The following is an 18,750-nucleotide window of genomic DNA, read 5'->3' as shown; positions in this document are numbered from 1 at the left end:
GGGACGCTCATGGGTAGTGTACTGCAGCGTGGTAGCACGCTGGGATCCCTCCCCGTCATTGTGTACCGGGAGATGAGAGCATTGAGCTCCCCCATTTATGATTTGGGGTAGGAGGATAGGTGTACTCCGACAGTATCCCGTCCACTCGGTCACTCATCAGGGGCAGTGATGACAGAGTGCACGGTTGTCACAACCCTACCCACTCGGTCTCACCATTGTGTGTGAGATGGCTGACTGGCGTCAGGGGTGACCATGTCATTGGCATCATATGCATTTATGCATTTACTGATTGTGTTTGTTGCATTTATATGCTGCATTTAGATGAATGCATATGTTTGACATGCATACATAATTTATGATACTCTCAGTCTGACGACCTGACTATTCTGATAGGAGACCCTGGTGAGTACAGTTCTCTTTAGCATTTTCTATTGTGCATCTTCCAACATTTGTCCAGGAGACTATACTCCATAGTTATTACCATTTGTTATAGCTTAGTATACATGTCAACTGGTATCTGCTGAGTTGTTGAACTCACCCTCGTGGACACTATCTTTTTCAGGTACCAAGTTGTTTATAGAGTTGCTTGGAGTATCCTGTCTGCCGGTTCTCACGTCACATTGGAAGACCAGTTTCCGCATTTTGTTTATTTTTATCTTGGTATATGATATGTATGTATTTGGCTTTGTGTTCCGGTTTTATTTCCGAAGTGTTGTGTTGTTGTGTGGTGTAAGCCTAGCCGGCTAGCAGTTTTGTATTTTGATTTTTAGTACAGCCGAGTGGGCTGTTAGATCTACATATAACTGTGTGGTTGTATTTTTATTGTATCAGCCGAGTAGGCTGCATATAAACTGCGTGGTTGTGTGTATATTCCAGCCGCCTGTGCCTGAGGTATATTGTGTCTGTAGAAATGTTTCAGATTGTCACCCGTACAGGGGAGGTGCTGTCGGAATTTCCTCTGGCAGGGACTCCCCCGGGGCGTGACATGGCCAATCGATTGGGGGGTTCAATCGATTAGTTGACGCGATTTCGTGCAAAAAACGTCTTGATCGATTGGGTAATCGATCAAAACTTCCCCAATCGATTGGTCAATCGATTGGGAGAGTTTCTGAGCGAACAGTAAGCTTCTGAATCGATCAGTTGATCGATTGAAACCTCCAATCGATCGGTCGATCGATTGGAGCGCTGGAAATTGCTTGAGAAGCCTTGAATCGATCGAGTAATCGATTCAGGGCGATTCTAGAGAGTACAGAGGCGCTGGATCGATTGGTCGATCGATCCAAAGCCTCCCCAATCGATTGGGATTCGACCGTTGGCGCAGATAAAGCCGTTGGCGAGCGTGTCTTCGGTACTTCCTTCATCTCTTCTCCACGGGCGATCACAGCAGCTCTCTACAGCGATTTTTTCTTCCTCACCGCCAGTTCTTGAAGGTTCTTGGAGGCTCATCCAAGTCAAGAGGCGAGTTGCAACAATAAAAAGAAGAAGCTAGGGTTTTCATTGTAATCTTGTAAGTTTCATTTGTAATTTGCTTCTTTCTTTCTCATTGTTGTATTGTGAGGTTGTAAGACTTCTCCGCCTTCGGTAGTTACCGAGAAGGAGTGCGTGAGTGTGTGGATCCTTGGACTAGTCACCTCTTCTTGAGGTGGATACCAAGTAAATCCCTAGAGTTAGCGTTGTTATTTGTGTTTCTTGTATTTCTGCTGCACATCATCCCAAGAAGCGAGCAACGACGAGCACGACGATCGCGACGAGCTATTAACCCCCCCCCCCCCTCTAGCTACATTTCGGTCCTAACAAGTGGTATCAGAGCAAGGTTGCTCTTCACCGGAATCATCGCCGGAAGGGGCAAAAAGCTAGAGGGTGAAGAAATTGGAGCAATTCTACAAGTCGAAGACTTCATTCAAGAAGCTCAACTTCAAATGGAATTCCAAGATGAATTTGGATTCGATACAAGGGTACCTCCACCGTTCATAATGATGAGCTTCGATCTTTGGAAATCAAGGATCGAAAATTTCTTGATGGTGGAGATAGAGCAATGGTTTGCTCTCATAGAAGGCTTCGAAGCTCCAACAAGTTCAAAGGGAAAAGTTCTCAAGAGAAGCAAGTGGAGCCAAGAATAAATTCAAAGGAGCGAGGCAAATGATAAAGTGACCAAGCTTTTGGTCAATCTATTACCTAGCCACATTTTGGAGTAAATTGGAGAATTCAAGGATACCAAGGAGCTTTGGAGTAAATTGGAAACGATTCATGAGATCCCCTCTACTGTACCAATCCAAGAAGAATCAAATGAGGGTGATTCATTGAATCAAGATAAAAAAGAAGAAGAAGAAGGCTCCGAGGTTGAGAGGTGCTCAATATCGGAAGAAGAAGTCCTAGAATCTTCATCCTCAAAGAAGTGCAACCAAAAGAGCAAGGAAGGAGCATATTCCTTATTTCATATACAAGAGGATGAAGAGGAAGATGAAGTCTCCACCTCTAGGATTGAGGGGGAGAGACCTTTGTTGACATCGGATCAAGAAGAAGGAGAATCTTCTACATTCGGGTCAAATGGAGAAGAATATGTTGCATCCTCCAAAAATCAAGAAACAAAAAATGAAGGAGCAAGTGTCATCCCTACACATGAAGGTAAAAATGGTTCAATTAAGAATAAAAATCATATTATATGTTTTGAGTGTAGGGAACATGGGCACTACAAAAGCAAATGCCTAAAATTGGCCAAGAAGAAGAGCCAAGTGGCACTAAAGGGCAAGGAGAAGTCCAAAGAGACCGCTCCCGGAACAAAGAAGAGCAAGGAGCACATTGTGTGCATCTCTTGCAATCAAAAGGGGCAATATTGTAGTCAATGTCCCAAGGGGAAGAAAGCAGTCAAGGCTCAAGAAGGAAGCACAACTCAAGGGGGAGCCTCCAAGGTAAAACGCAAGGTATCATTTGTTGAGCCTACCCCTTTAAATAATAGTAAAAAGCATGCTAGTTCTAATTTATATCATTTTAATGTTATTTACCATAAAAATAGGAAGCATGATAACATTAAGGAAAAACATATAGCTCTTCATGCTAAAACTACCACACCTAGGTCTAGGAATGTAGATAAAAATTTAGGCAAGAATTCTAAGGATTTTAGTTACAAGCCTAAAAATAAAATTGCTAAAGAATTAAATGAAAAACCAAAAACTAAGGATTTAATGAGAGAAAATCAAGTCTTGAGGTCAAGACTTGATAAATTAGAAAAGATCCTAAAAAGGATGAAAAATATCCTAAAAGGGCAAAATGAGCAAAATCTAGGTTTAGGACAACAAGGGTCATCCAAGGGTCATAGAGGTTTGGGATACAAACATAAAACCAAAAAGGATGTGTCTTCTTACCATAGAGTTCCATATAGTTATGGAACTAACCCTAGGCCTAGTGGTCAAGTCAAAAATACAAGGGAAGTTATCCCTAGAAGTATTTTTGCAACAACAAACGTGACTAAGACTTCTAAGAAGTCTAAGAAAGTCACAAAGAAGGTCACAAGGAAAGAAATCCCTAGAGTTGACCTAGAAAAGATGACCAAGGACTCTAAGAAGCCTAAAAAGGTCACTAGGAAGGTATCTAGGGAAGTTATCCCTAGTGAATACCTAGAGTATCCAAGGAGCACAAATAAGTTTTGGGTTCCTAGGAGCATTTTCTCTACCCCTTAGATGGGTTAGAGAGTGTCAACTCCGATTAGAAGGATAGTTAACCCAACTTTGATAAAGTTGACACTCGGAGAGCATTTTCAAGGTTATTGTTAACCTTTGAAAATGAAAAGGATTATGATTTACTCTTGAAATGAGTAAAATGTGCCATAATTTAAGAAAATTGATTTTAAATTAATATTAAATTAGCATAAGTGGGTGAATCATAAAGAAATGTCAAATTGGGATTTTGACATTTTTTTTGGGAAGTTAAAGGTAAATCTAAGCCTTATTTTAATTTGTTACTCTTTAAAAGAGTAATTTGTGCCAAAATTTGAGGAATATGCTTAATTTAAATTGGCACAATGTAGGAAAAGCAAAGGAAATGTCAAAATTAGGTTTTGGCATTTTTTTTTAGAAATATTGGGAAATCTAGGTTTAAACTTTAAGTTAGCTAAGGTTTAAGGATACTTAGATAGTCATTCTAGGTATTTTATTTATGCTAAGTTGTCATGCTTTGTTTGCCCATCATATGTCATGACATCATATTTATTCTTGCACTCATGCCTTATTATGAAAAACACAAAAATACCATGTCATGTCATACATACATCATGTAGTCATAGGAAATTTTCTTTTGAAAATTATTTATCTTTGATGTATGCCATAACACATCATGCATTATTTTAATTCCTTGCAAACTAAGGACAAATGACATTCATTAACAAGTAACATCCTTGGTGGATGTTCCTAACCTCAAAATGTCTAGATAGATATGCATGATCCCTAGATTAGGACAAAACCAAAGTTTACATCTCACTAAAGAACTATAAGGTGACTTGTATGTGGTTTCATACACATTAGATACAAGTAAGATGTTAGGGTGATGAACAAAACTTAAGGTGTTGATTAAGTGCATTCTTTTGAGTTTTAAGTTCATCAAAACAACACTAGTTATGTATTTTCCAATCATTGGAAAAGCTAATGTACAAGTCATGTGCATTGAGCCCAAAGAACATGATTGGATATTGATTTTGAAAAAGGTTTTAAAATGCTTTTAGAAAGCCTTGATGAAGACTATCTTTTGAAAGTAATCATCATTGAAAAGTTGGACACAAATTAGAAGAAAACACTAAAGTTTTTACAAGTTTTAAATTTTGTGTCAATCTTGGAAAATAGAAAGTATTTTCATATAAAATTATTTTTTCTTGATAGTATATGCCCTAAGGAATGTCTACATGAATTTTCATGATTTTTCAAATTTTTAGAATTTTTGGGAAGTTTCTGAAATTGACTGAAAGTGAATTTCAACATTTTCAGAGCTTCAATCGATCACCCGATCGATTGGAGTACCTCAATCGATCGAGCGATCGATTGAGAAGGCATTTCTCGTGAGCAGAAGCTCGCTGGATCGATCCATCGATCGATCCACGCAGTCTGAATCGATCAGTGGATCGATTCAGCTGGGTTCAATCGATTGGGACCCAACTCCAATCGATTGAAATGTTGATTTTGGCTGAGTAAGCTAGAGTTCAGCATTTTTTAGTCTATATAACCCCTCCTTACCCCTCAAAATATATTTGTATACATTTAGGGGGAGTTTTCATGATGAAAACAAGGATGAATTGATTAAGGAAGACTAAGTTGAGGTTTAGGTTGAGGTTTGGTTCAATATTAAATTTTTAAACCTCAAAACTTCTAAATTTGGGTTTCCTATATGTTTAGGGATTCGAAGTCATTGTTGGTACAATGATAGAAGTTACGTGCATGTCTTTAGGGGGAGTTACTCTTTAAGGACAATGAAAATCTATTTTTCATACACCTTGGAAGGTGGTTAACCTTCCTTAGCGTAAATGCTCAAGGTTGAGCATTTTGCATACAAATGAGGAGTGGATATCTTCATTTTTTGGGTGTTCGTGCTCAAGGATAAGCATTGATGATGAATGAAGGGTATGAGACATTCTTTGTTGAATTAGTTAATGCTCAAGGGTGAGCATTAAAAGATAATGAAGGGTATGAGACTTTCATTATCGTGTTGAACACAACAAGTGAAGTTGTAAATAATGATGAGTGACTCTTCAGGGAGAGAGTTTTTGATGTGTACCAATAGGGGGAGAATGTGTGGTTAAGTTAGACCTTCATTACCTAAAGAGGGAGTTTGCCCTCTAGGAAAGGGGGAGAATGAAGGAAACTCTCATTCATACATTGGCATGAAGGAAGTTGAGGCTATGGGATTAGCCTAACTTAAAGGTATTGTCAAACATCAAAAAGGAGAGATTGTTGGTGCAATATCCCTGGGTCAAGGTTGACCTGGTTGACTAAGCTTGAGTTGGCTCAAGCTTGAGTCTCTATGTTTTGAGTTTCGATGTTTGACAATACAGATAATACGTGGAGATTACAGGTGTAATCATCCGATTGGGGAGATTGCTGGAGCAATTCCCCTCTGGTTAGGGTTTGACCAGTATGAGTTTAAAGAAGAGTCAAGTAGGTCAAGATTGACCGGATACTTGACTGAGAAGTCCTAGTGAGTGAAGCTAGGCAGAAAGAAAAATCTTGATGAGTGAAGCCAGGTGAAAGACCTAGTGAGTGAAGCTAGGCAGTTGGAAAATCCTAGTAAGTAAAGCTAGGTGGAAGCCCTAGTGAGTGAAGCCAGGCAGGTGAAAGTCCCGGTGAGTGAAGTCGAACAGTGGAAAAATCCTGGTGAGTGAAGCCAGGTGAAAATTCTAGTGGTTGAAGCTAGGTGAAAGTCCTTGTGAGTAAATCCAAACAAATGGGAAGTTCTAGTGAGTGAAGCTAGGCATATTGAAAGACCTGGTGAGTGAAGCCAGGCATGTAGAAATCTAGGTGGGTCAAGGTTGACCGGACACCTGGTGTTTGGAAGTCCAAGTAGGTCAAAGGATTGATCGGATACTTGGCAAGAGAAAATCCAGATGGGTCAAGGATGATCGGACATCTGGTGGAAGGAAGTTCAAGTGGATTATGGAGGACCAGACACTTGGCATGAGATGGTAAGTCCAAGTGGGTCATGGTTGACCGGACACTTGGCACGAGGAGAAAATGTCTAGATGAGTCAAAAGTTGACCGAACTCTTAGCGATCGTAAGTCCAATAGGGAGTTGGCATGGAACTAGGAAGTTCGGACGTAGTAAACTTCCGAAGGCCATAACTTTTGACTCGGATATCGGAATGAGGTGATCTCAGATGTGAAACGAAGCTAATTTCAAGCTCTACACAGTTTTATGGGTTTCAATCGATTGGGGGGGGGGTTCAATAGATTGGTCAATAGATTGGTTGAAGTGATTTCGTGCAGAAAACATCTGGATCGATTGGGTAATCGATCAAATCTTCCCCAATCAATTGGTCAATCGATTGAGAGAGTTTCTGAGCGAACAGTAAGCTTCTAAATCGATCAGTTGATCGATTGAAACCTCCAATCAATCGGTCGATCGATTGGAGCGCTGGAAATCGCTCGAGAAGCCTTGAATTGATCGGGTAATCGATTCAGGGCGATTCCAGAGAGCACAGAGGCGCTCTGGATCGATTGGTCGATCGATCCAAAGCCTCCCCAATCGATTGGGAGCAATCCAATCGATTGGGATTCGACCGTTGGCGCAGATAAAGCCGTTGGCGAGCGTGTCTTCGGTACTTCCTTCATCTCTTCTCCACGGGCGATCACAGCAGCTCTCTACAGCGATATTTTCTTCCTCACCGCCAGTTCTTGAAGGTTCTTGGAGACTCATCCAAGTCAAGAGGCGAGTTGCAACAAGAAAAAGAAGAAGCTAGGGTTTTCATTGTAATCTTGTAAGTTTCATTTGTATTTTGCTTCTTTCTTTCTCATTATTGTATTGTGAGGTTGTAAGGCTTCTCCGCCTTCGGTAGTTACCGAGAAGGAGTGTTTTTATAGTGGAGGGTGAGTGAGTGTGTGGATCCTTGGACTAGTCACCTCTTCTTGAGGTGGATACCAAGTAAATCCCTAGAGTTAGCGTTGTTGTTTGTATTTATTGTATTTCCGCTGCACATCATCCCAAGAAGCGAGCAACGACGAGCACGGCGAGCTATTCACCCCACCCCCCCCTCTAGCTATATTTCGGTCCCAACAATATTATTATTGTCCTAACTTTATTTTACATGTTAGATATTGTTGTGTTGGACTAACCTATCTTGCAGGGCAAAAGGAGCAAAAAGGCCTAGGGTGAACAGTACCTGAGGCACCTTCAAGCCATTGGAAGGCGTCTTCCATTAGATAAATTCTAACCTCATTGACGATAAGGAGCAGCACTTTTTGGGATAGGATTCTACCTATGGAAGGCGCCTTCCATGTTCAATAATAGAGCATCTCGACCAAACATTCAAACCAATCACTTCTACAAGCTTCTACGCGTCCGTTTGACATTCCGAGTGCTCCGACTTCCTGCTGCTGCTTTAAAAAAAAGTTTGTCTGCTACCAAGTGGCATTTCTGAGTCGTTCAATCATCTCCGACAGACTGACAGCAACACACGAGCGCGCCCTAAAGTGTTGGTAATTTTAAATAGTATTGCTATTCTTATACTACTGCTCTGAAAGGGAAGTATAGGTTGTTAAACTGTCCCCATCTTTTGTATTTGATTATCTCTTTCGGTGGTTCAAGAAGAGGCATTTAGTGGATTGTCCATTGATAGGTCCGCGGGATCTGGATCTTGGAGTAGGAGTCACCGAAGGCTCCAAACCAAGTAAAATCGACTATGGTTTCTTTTTCAATGTTTTCTCGCTATCCCACTGCACTCGTACTCTGTTTTCAAAATTAGAAAAGGCAAGTTTTTAAAACCACATGATTCACCCTTTCTCATGTGCATCTTGATCCAACAGTAACAACCTATACTTCCCTTTTAAATGAATAGTATAAAGATTTGCAACACTATTAAAAGTTACCAACAATTTTAGGGTGCACTCGTGTGTTGCTGTCGGTCTACCAGAGATGATCAGATGACTCAGAAAAGCAGCTCAATGGCAAAATGACTTCTTTGAATCAGCAGCAGGAAGCTAGAGCAATCGAAATGCTAAACAGACACGTAGAAGCTCGTAAATCAGGTGTGTGAGAAGCCTTGGTTGAGATGCTCTTTTATTGAGCATGGAAGGTGCTTTCCATAGCCCTGAAGGCGCCTCTAATGCGTAAAATCTGTTCCTGAACAGTTCGCCCCTTATCGTCGACGAAGTCTGATTTTATTCGATGAAAGATGCCTTCTAAGCTTTCGAATACGCCTTCCATGAACAGTATCCGAGGTGCCTTCCAGGAGACGAAAGGTGCCTTCGGTATTGTTCACCCGAGGTCTTTTGTTCTCCTTTTGCCCTGCAAAAAGTGTTAGTCCAACACAAAAATATTTAACCTGTAAATTAAGGTTTACATAATAATAATATGATCAATTTATAACTTAGACCATGTTGTCCAGACCAGGATCTAATCAAGATCTCAATTTAGATTTTCGAAATTGACCTAAATTGGACCGACACCTATTGCCCCCTCAATCGGGATGCGTCTTCACTGAGTCACCCTCCTCCAGTGAATTACCTTCACTTACCAAGTCTATCGACTAGCCTCTTGACCCATCAGGTCTTCTCGCCAATTGTCAGGTCTGCTGACTCAACTGGACTTCTACCAGCTGTCAGGCCCAATGGACCCAACTGGACTTCCTGCCAAATATCAGGTCACTCCTTTGACCATCTGGGCTTCGCACTAATAATTGGGTCCTCATATCTAGTTAGATTTTATCTTAAGATCAGATCCTCTAGATCCATGAATCCTTGTATACTCGATAAATATATTAGATCATAAAATACCTAACTTTATTTATTTATTATTTATCAAAGTCAATTATTTATCAAAATTTGAATTAGCCTGTTATTATAAATTGTATCAATAAAACTGATATATATATACTCAAGAGTAAGAATATGAATACTTGAATTATCAAAATAAAATAAAAAATAAAAATCCACCAAACTAATTGATACACTGACAAGCATGCAAGTTCTAGATTGGAAGAGTTATTAAACTTGGTATCATGTAAGAAATGCGTCGGGTGCAAGCCATATGCACATGTCAACTAATAGAATTATAAATGAAGTAAATATTAGTGAACAAATTTAATATTTTATTTAGTAAGAGTTTATATATATATATATATATATATATATATATATATTTTGAGAGTTATTTTTGATAATTTTAGTTATTCATTTAAGGTTATCAATCAAAATACTGTTTGATTTAGATAATCAATAATTCCTGAGTAATATTTCATGTCCGGCGCATTAACAAAAGGGGCATGCAACCTGGAATAGAAAAGTCTTGGAAAATTGAGATTTTTCATAATTCTAGGGTTAATGAAATTTTTTTCACCTAAAATATTCTCGAATAAGAGAAAAATATGATAAAAAAGAAAAATACAAAGAAAAAAAATAAAAACAATAAAAACATATTGTTTTAAAAAAAAAATGTAAAAAATATTTTAAAAGTTTTTTTTTTAAAAAAAGTTAAAAATAAAAAATAATAAAGAATTGGAGAAAAATAAAAAAACATAAAAAATAGAAAAAATGTAAAAAAATAAAAAAATGTAAAAAAAATTTTAAAACCTAAAAAAATAATAAAAAACGTAAAAAATTAAAAAATATATATATATAAAATAGAAAAAAAAACATAAGAAAATAAAAAATAGAAAAATAAAAAAACACGTAAAAAAATAAAAAAATTTAAAAAGCTTTAAAAATGAAAAAAATTAAAAATTTTTTAAAAAAAAAAAATGGAAAAAATTTAAAAACGGAAAAGAAATAAAAAACACATAAAAATAAAGAAAAACTTGAAAAATAAAAAATAAAAAAACGTAGAGTTTAAAAGATATATATGGTTGGTTTTGTAACTAAAGATAATATAGTAAAATATTAAATTAAGTTATTCATTAAAACCTTCCAACAAATAAGTTTTTGTTGCATTACCTAAAAACAACATTTGATTATGTTTTATTTCTCATAACCTTCATTATGTGATTACCAAAGTTATACAATGTAACTTGAATCAAACGCATCCTAAAAAGTCATTAGCTTGAATAATTCATTGGTAAATTAAAAAAAAACTCTGTTAAATTTATTAATAGTCCTGGGTGATCTATTTGACCCTATAAAAAAAAATTTTATTGACCACTAAGATAAATCAGGAAGTACATATGATAGACAGCTCAAAAGCTCGGTATCTTTTAGTAATGCACCCATTTAAAGAAAAATTTCTATAAATACATCATAACCGAGGATCGAATCATGGATACGGGGGTGATAACCTGGATGTCCTATCACGTCACTATACCCTCGGGGACAATTCATTGGTAAATGAAAAAAAAATGATAAACCCAGTTAGTTTCATTTACTAACTCTGGGTGACCAGCTCAGCTCCACAAAAATTTCCCACGGGCCGCAAGGGTAAATCGAGAAGCGAGCGCGACAGGTAGTCCAGAAGCCCAGTATCCTTTAATTGCACACTCTATTCGGAGGAAAAATTCCTACAAATACGTTATAGCTGGTGATCGAACCGCGGGTGTGAGGTAAAAATCTGAATATTCTACCGCTGTACTATAGCCCCGGGGGTCAATTCATTGGTAAATGAAAAATGATAAACCAATTAGTCTCATTGACTAGTCTGAGGGTGACCGGTTTGATCCTATAGAAATTTTTCATCGGTCACTAGGATAAATCGAAAAGTGCTCATGGTAGATGGACCTAGAAACTTAACATTCTTTAATTACATGTCCTATTTAGAGGACCAATTCATTGGTCAATGACGAAGGTTGAACATAAATTCAATTCGTTAATCAATGAAGAAGATTAAACACATGTTCAACTCATTAATATACATAATTTTTTTTCCAACAAAGTTCAACCTAAAAAAAACCACATTGCGCTTAAACAATCGATTCAATGAATTAGTTCATTGTAAACTCAATTTAACTTAACTTGATTACTTCATTAAATAAATAAATTCGAGTAATATAAATTTCAAAAATATATATTGATCCGGTGGTAAGGACGGGGGATCCTCATGGGCGGAGGGTCAAAGGCACGTGAAGTTTAACCCCAAGTTCGCACCGAACAGAAGCATGCTGAGCCGAACGGAAGCATGCTGAGCCGAACGGAAGCATGCCGGGCCGAACGGAAGCATGCCGGGCCGAACGGAATCATGCCGGGCGGAACGGAAGCATGCTGAGCCGAACGGAAGCATGCCGGGCCGAACGGAAGCATGCCGGGCCGAACGGAAGGATGGCAGGCCGAACGGAAGAATGCCGGGCCGAACGGAAGAATGCCGGGCCGAACGGAATCATGCCGGGCGGAACGGAAGCATGCTGAGCCGAACGGAAGCATGCCGGGCCGAACGGAAGAATGCCGGGCCGAACGGAAGCATGCCGGGCGGAACGGAAGCATGCTGAGCCGAACGGAAGCATGCTGAGCCGAACGGAAGCATGCCGGGCCGAACGGAAGCATGCCGGGCCGAACGGAAGCATGCCGAGTAGTTTGCCCGCTCGGCCAGGATGTCAGGCTATGAGAGCCAAGCACGCGACGACCCTGAACCTTCCCGGATGGGCGAACACCTGCGCCAGATCAAAGGCGAATGTTCTGGCTGAGCGGCTTGATGGTTGATCCGGGAAGAGGAAGTCAAAAGGCCATACTCCATATCGTACGACAAAGGATTCGGTTGTCCCATCAAAGAGACGCTCAGACTGTAGCAGTATGGCGCAGACATGCTCTTCTGACAAGCCCATGCTGCGGTATGGTATAGGACACATGTGCACCTCGGTTTGTACGCACCAAGCTCCCGTAGCCCTATATAAGGGTCCTCACACTTCGCCGGAGGTACGCCTTCTCTGATATTGGGAGCCACTTCTTTGCTGTCCACTTACCTGACTTGAGCGTCGGAGGGTCGCCGCCGGGAACACCTTCCCGGCCCGACTTCTGTGCAGGAACGCCGGAGCTTCGGAGGCCTGTGCCATTGACTAGGAGAGCGCCGCGTGCCCAGCGTCCCTTGGTTTGGCGATTCGGACAGGATCAATTTGGCGCCGTCTGTGGGAACGCACCTGCATCCGAGCGGAAGCAATGGACGAGGCTGGACGACCGCCCATGGTGATGCTCTCCACGAAGGAACTCGATGCTCTAATCAAGGCAAGAGCAGCTAAGCTCGTGGAACAACAGAGAGAGAATGCGCAAGCCGAGCGGCTAAAGCAACAAACAACGTTAGCATCAGGTGGCCGAGCGGAGGCAATGATCCCCGAGCGGACGCCTCCCCCGAGGCAATGATCCAACCAGCATTCAAGGGGGAGCACCGCCGAGCGGATGAAGATGGATTGGGACTTGGATCAACCATGAAGCGCAAATCATCTCCAGCCGTACCGAGCTGGATGAGAGGTGCGCTGATGTAATTTTATATATGTTTTGGTCGCCTATGTTCTTGTAATGCAGGAAGCAGAAATGAATTAAGGATGGCAAGTGTGTGGGCCGAGCGGCTGTATTGAAGTTAGCCTTAAAAAGGCCGTCGAGCTCCGACGTTAAATATCGAGAGACGAGCCGGCGTCTATAAACTGCCGAGCGGAAGACCGTCGAGCTCCGACGTTAAATATCGAGAGACGAGTCAGCGTCTATAAACTGCCGAGCGGAAGACCGTCGAGCTCCGACGTTAAAAATCGAGAGACGAGCCGGCGTCTATAAACTGCCGAGCGGAAGACCGTCGAGCTCCGACGTTAAATATCGAGAGACGAGCCGGCGTCTATAAACCCTCCGAGCGGAAGACCGACGTTAAAAATCGAGTCGCGCCGGCGACTATAAACCCTCCGGCCGGAAGAAGACCCGAGCGGACCAGATATTCAAAACACTTGTAGAAATCCCTTGCAAAACGCAAGAGAGGTGGGATGAGTGGTGATTAACGAAGAGAAGCGGAGGATGATTTCTTGGATGCGCCGCTAGGCACTACGGGCGTCCAGTCAGTCGGACTATGCGCCTCCTTCGACTAGACTTGAAGGGGAGGCATGTGATCCGGTGGTAAGGACGGGGGACCCTCATGGGCGGAGGGTCAAAGGCACGTGAAGTTTAACCCCAAGTTCGCACCGAACAGAAGCATGCTGAGCCGAACGGAAGCATGCCGGGCCGAACGGAAGCATGCTGAGCCGAACGGAAGCATGCCGGGCCGAACGGAAGGATGGCAGGCCGAACGGAAGAATGCCGGGCCGAACTGAAGAATGCCGGGCCGAACGGAATCATGCCGGGCGGAACGGAAGCATGCTGAGCCGAACGGAAGCATGCTGAGCCGAACGGAAGCATGCCGGGCCGAACGGAAGCATGCTGAGCCGAACGGAAGCATGCCGGGCCGAACGGAAGGATGGCAGGCCGAACGGAAGAATGCCGGGCCGAACGGAAGCATGCCGGGCGGAACGGAAGCATGCTGAGCCGAACGGAAGCATGCCGGGCCGAACGGAAGCATGCTGAGCCGAACGGAAGCATGCCGGGCCGAACGGAAGCATGCCGGGCCGAACGGAAGCATGCCGAGTAGTTTGCCCGCTCGGCCAGGATGTCAGGCTATGAGAGCCAAGCACGCGACGACCCTGAACCTTCCCGGATGGGCGAACACCTGCGCCAGATCAAAGGCGAATGTTCTGGCTGAGCGGCTTGATGGTTGATCCGGGAAGAGGAAGTCAAAAGGCCATACTCCGTATCGTACGACAAAGGATTCGGCTGTCCCATCAAAGAGACGCTCAGACTGTAGCAGTATGGCGCAGACATGCTCTTCTGACAAGCCCATGCTGCGGTATGGTATAGGACACATGTGCACCTCGGTTTGTACGCACCAAGCTCCCGTAGCCCTATATAAGGGTCCTCACACTTCGCCGGAGGTACGCCTTCTCTGATATTGGGAGCCACTTCTTTGCTGTCCACTTACCTGACTTGAGCGTCGGAGGGTCGCCGCCGGGAACACCTTCCCGGCCCGACTTCTGTGCAGGAACGCCGGAGCTTCGGAGGCCTGTGCCATTGACTAGGAGAGCGCCGCGTGCCCAGCGTCCCTTGGTTTGGCGATTCGGACAGGATCATATATATATATATATATATATATATATATATATATATATATATATATATATATATATATATATATATATTGAAATTTAACAACTCTCCCAAATGCCTGAGGCGCAAGGAGAGTTCCGGGCTTTATTTACCCATTCTACCTTAAATCAAATTTAAACTAATTACATATCTTATATATTGCTCTTAACCATATTTAATAATTTCTTCTTTTTAACATTTCAAATTTGCTATTATTAACTTTTTTTTTAATTATTTCTTAAAATTATTATTTATAATTAATTATCACTCTCCCCAATCGGTGTCTCGTCCACTCGCCGTCTCCATCCATCTGTCCGTCCGTCGTCGTCGTCACCGACTCACCGTCACTGAAGCCTCTTCGGATTTCTTCAACTGGAGCAGCATGGTGCCCTACCGCCAGAGGAGGATTTCATCAATGGCAGCTGCAGTAGGTCGATAAGTTTTCTTCTCCCTTGCCCTAGCATTTGCTGGAAACTTTGATTGTTGCTCGGCTCTTTCTCCGTAGGCATGTACATTTCTTGGGGGAAAAAATTCAATTATTAGGGCTCTTTATCATCTCATATCCTCACCACCACAACCACACACACAAAAAGTGTATCTTGTAGTACCAAAATAGGAGATAGTTACTATTTAGTAGCTAGTTTTGCTTGAACTCTCTTAGGGCTGGTTTGCTCAAGGCCTAGTTTAGTATTTGTACTCTGTTTATGGAGATGCATCTATATTCTTAATATGAAGCTCCTGAGGTAAGCAGCAAGGCACACCCTTTTCGTTTTCAAAAAAGAATAAAAGAAAATCAAATGCAATGTGAAGCATAAATATTGTAGCCTTGAATTTCTGTCGAAATTGTCACGCCTCAAAGGAGTCCCTGTCAAACTAAAATCCGGCAGCATCTCCCCTGTACATGTGACAATCTAAATCCTAAGTACATAGTCCTCAGGGCCTCTCAATCCTCGACCAACACAGTCAGAACATAAGTAATAATTTAAATAAACATTCCACGCAGTTATATATATATATATATATATATCAAACCTACTCCACTACAGCGAGAAAAACACAACCCACAACAGAAAACTATCTCTGCGGAAAACATGAGCAGCATACCAAAATCTCGATATAAGATCCACGAGTGCCAGAAACACACATTAGAAGTATGTATATCACATAACAAGAAACAAAAGACCAAAAATAGAAAACCGTCACGACATGGAGTGGGGACTAGCAACTGGAACCTCTTGACGGCTTCAACCTGAAATAGGAAATAATCAACGGAGAGAGTTCAAGAACTCGGCGGTATCGAGCAGACATGCATAGTAAGATATAAGTATCAATAATAATCATACAGTACAGTCTTCTGAATAATCACAGGAAATGCAAAACTGAACAACAGAAGAAGTTGTACTCACCAGGACCTCCTATCCGGATACAAGGGTCGTCAGACCAAATACCTCATGTCTCCTGTATGCATGTCAATCATATGCAACCACCAAAATACAGCATCCAAAATGCAACAATCACAAGCAATAAATGCAATCCATGCATATGATGCAAATGACATGGTCACCCCTGACGCTAGTCAGCCGCGTCACACACGATGGTGAGGTCGAGTGGGTAGGGCTATGACAACTGTGCACTCTGCTCACTACTCCTGAGTGACCGAGTGGACAGAATGCTGTCGGAGTACACCTATCCTCCTACCCCAAACATAGTGGGGGAGCCTAAGCTCTCATCTCCCTGTGTTATAGTCAAGAGGAGGGATCCCTGCCCGTTATCACGCTGCAGTCACACTACCCATCAGCGGACCAGCGGAGCCCTGACAGAGCAAACTGCACACACCTACTTGATGTACCACTAACCCAGGAGTGGTTGTGTGTACAGATCATGTAATTGGCGATGTGCTCAACTATAAAGGAGCCGACAACCACTCAGCATGAATCATGCAAATGGTGCATGACACTAAAGCATGTAACTCCTGAAAATATCAACCTCCATATAATATGTACCAAAAGGAAAACCGTGTCCATAACAAGGATCTAGGTATACATGCCAGATAATAAAACTAGGTATACATGTCAGATAATAAATTTAGGTACACATGCCAAGTATATCTAGTAGCTAGACCTATACCCGGTAATGCATTGTATGCCACTACTTCTATGAACATAAATACACATGGCAAAAATCAAGAGGCATAAACATAAATGCATAACAGATAACAATATGGGCATACTACCGGTATCAAGTAGTGACAACATACCAAGCAAATATAAACATAACCATTACTACTAGCTATAACCTATTACGCATATCAGAATGACAATATCAAAAGAGATAAGTTAAAGTTACCCGCCTCCAATATAGCGCGTGCTAAAGTAATCCCACATGAAAACCTAAGTAATCCAAGAAGAGGAGATTAGGCTTTTATAATATGAACTTAGGTTTAGGGAAATCAAAACCTAAGTTTATTCCTCAATCAACTCCCACTAAATGGATATTCCAAACAGGCTTTTTCCCAAGCCTATAAATTCATCCTCTTAAACTCGTCATACGAGCTCCGAAAAATTCTCAGAAAATTTCTAAAAATTCTGTTAAGGTTATCCGTCTATTAAACCTTATTATTTTATTATTATTTTGTTACGGTATTTTACAGAAATAATCTGTTTTCTATCTACAACTAGCCAGTACTTCTGCTTGCAAACCATGAACACTTGAGGGCGTGATTATTTTGATAACAAACAGTTGGGGCTGAAACAGGAACTAAAGGCAACTAAAGTGGCATTGAATTGACAATTGCATCCTCATGTTTAGTTTAGTAATGTGTTGAAGAAAGCTTTATGAGTCTCATGATAGTAAGTTAAACTTACAAGCTTACAGCATTATAGAAATTAATAGAAAAATGTTTTTTGACTTTTTTGGATTGCAAAGAACACCGGTGTTATCAGAGAGAGGAAACAATCCTAACCCTTTCCAGGCATTGATTAAATAATAGCATCCTTTTTTGAGGTAAAAAAATTAAATGTTTGAAAGTAAGCCGGGATGCAAATTAGTTATAAGAGTCAAGATGTATGTATATATATTTAGGAGATTAATAAAATATATAACAATCGTTCCATCCTTTTGCTCCTCTTAGATTTTAAGTGTTTGTCCTTCATTTCCACTATGATCGCCGTACCTCTAAAAGAGTCGTCGGCATTGCAAAATGATGAAATTACAAAAGCAATAAAGAAATGTAAGAAATGAACTTTTTTTTTCTTTTTGTATTAACATCCCTCTTTGGGAGAATTTATTTTAATGGAAAAAATGAGGGAACAGTGAATTACCTCCTACTGCACTCAAAGTTGTGCCATCATTCATTAAATTTGCTTTTTTACTTATGGCACGGATTGCTATTGCTTGCTAGCGGTATGATTAGATTGCTATGTTTGTTGGGTCTGCAAATTAGCTTGCTGGTGAGCTTGTACTGCTAGCATTTTATAATGCTATGGCAATGCTTGACTTGACTTGGCATTGGCAATTGTTTCTATCAACACTTGGAAGCTTCAACAATGGCATATATTAATGTCTACACACCTAACTTCTAATTCTTCAATATTTTTCCTCGAAAATAGGATATTTGGATCAAACCTACTTGAAAAAGGCTTCATTGTACAATAATGTGTGTCCATACATTACTGGGAAAACATGCAACAGTCATATTTTGAGCTCCCAGCTATCCGGTCGCCAGTGCATGTAATTCTTGCCAAATATCTTCAAATTGTTAACTTATTGAGCTGTTTACTTATTCATTAGTAATTTGTTTTTAACCATTTAATTGCAGTCGGTGAGTTCACATTTCAGTAATTCTTTTAATTAAGCTATACATAGTTTTGCCTTCATGTATTCCATCCCTTCTTTCCAACAGGTTTAAGTAAAAAATTAGGTGTGGATTTAGAACATAATTATTTTACATTCTTTGAGGCATTGTTTAGAACAACTACATTTATTTCTG

This window comes from Zingiber officinale, chromosome 3B, assembly GCF_018446385.1.
Source record: "Zingiber officinale cultivar Zhangliang chromosome 3B, Zo_v1.1, whole genome shotgun sequence".
NCBI lineage: Eukaryota > Viridiplantae > Streptophyta > Magnoliopsida > Zingiberales > Zingiberaceae > Zingiber > Zingiber officinale.
This window is presented reverse-complemented; position numbering follows the sequence as displayed.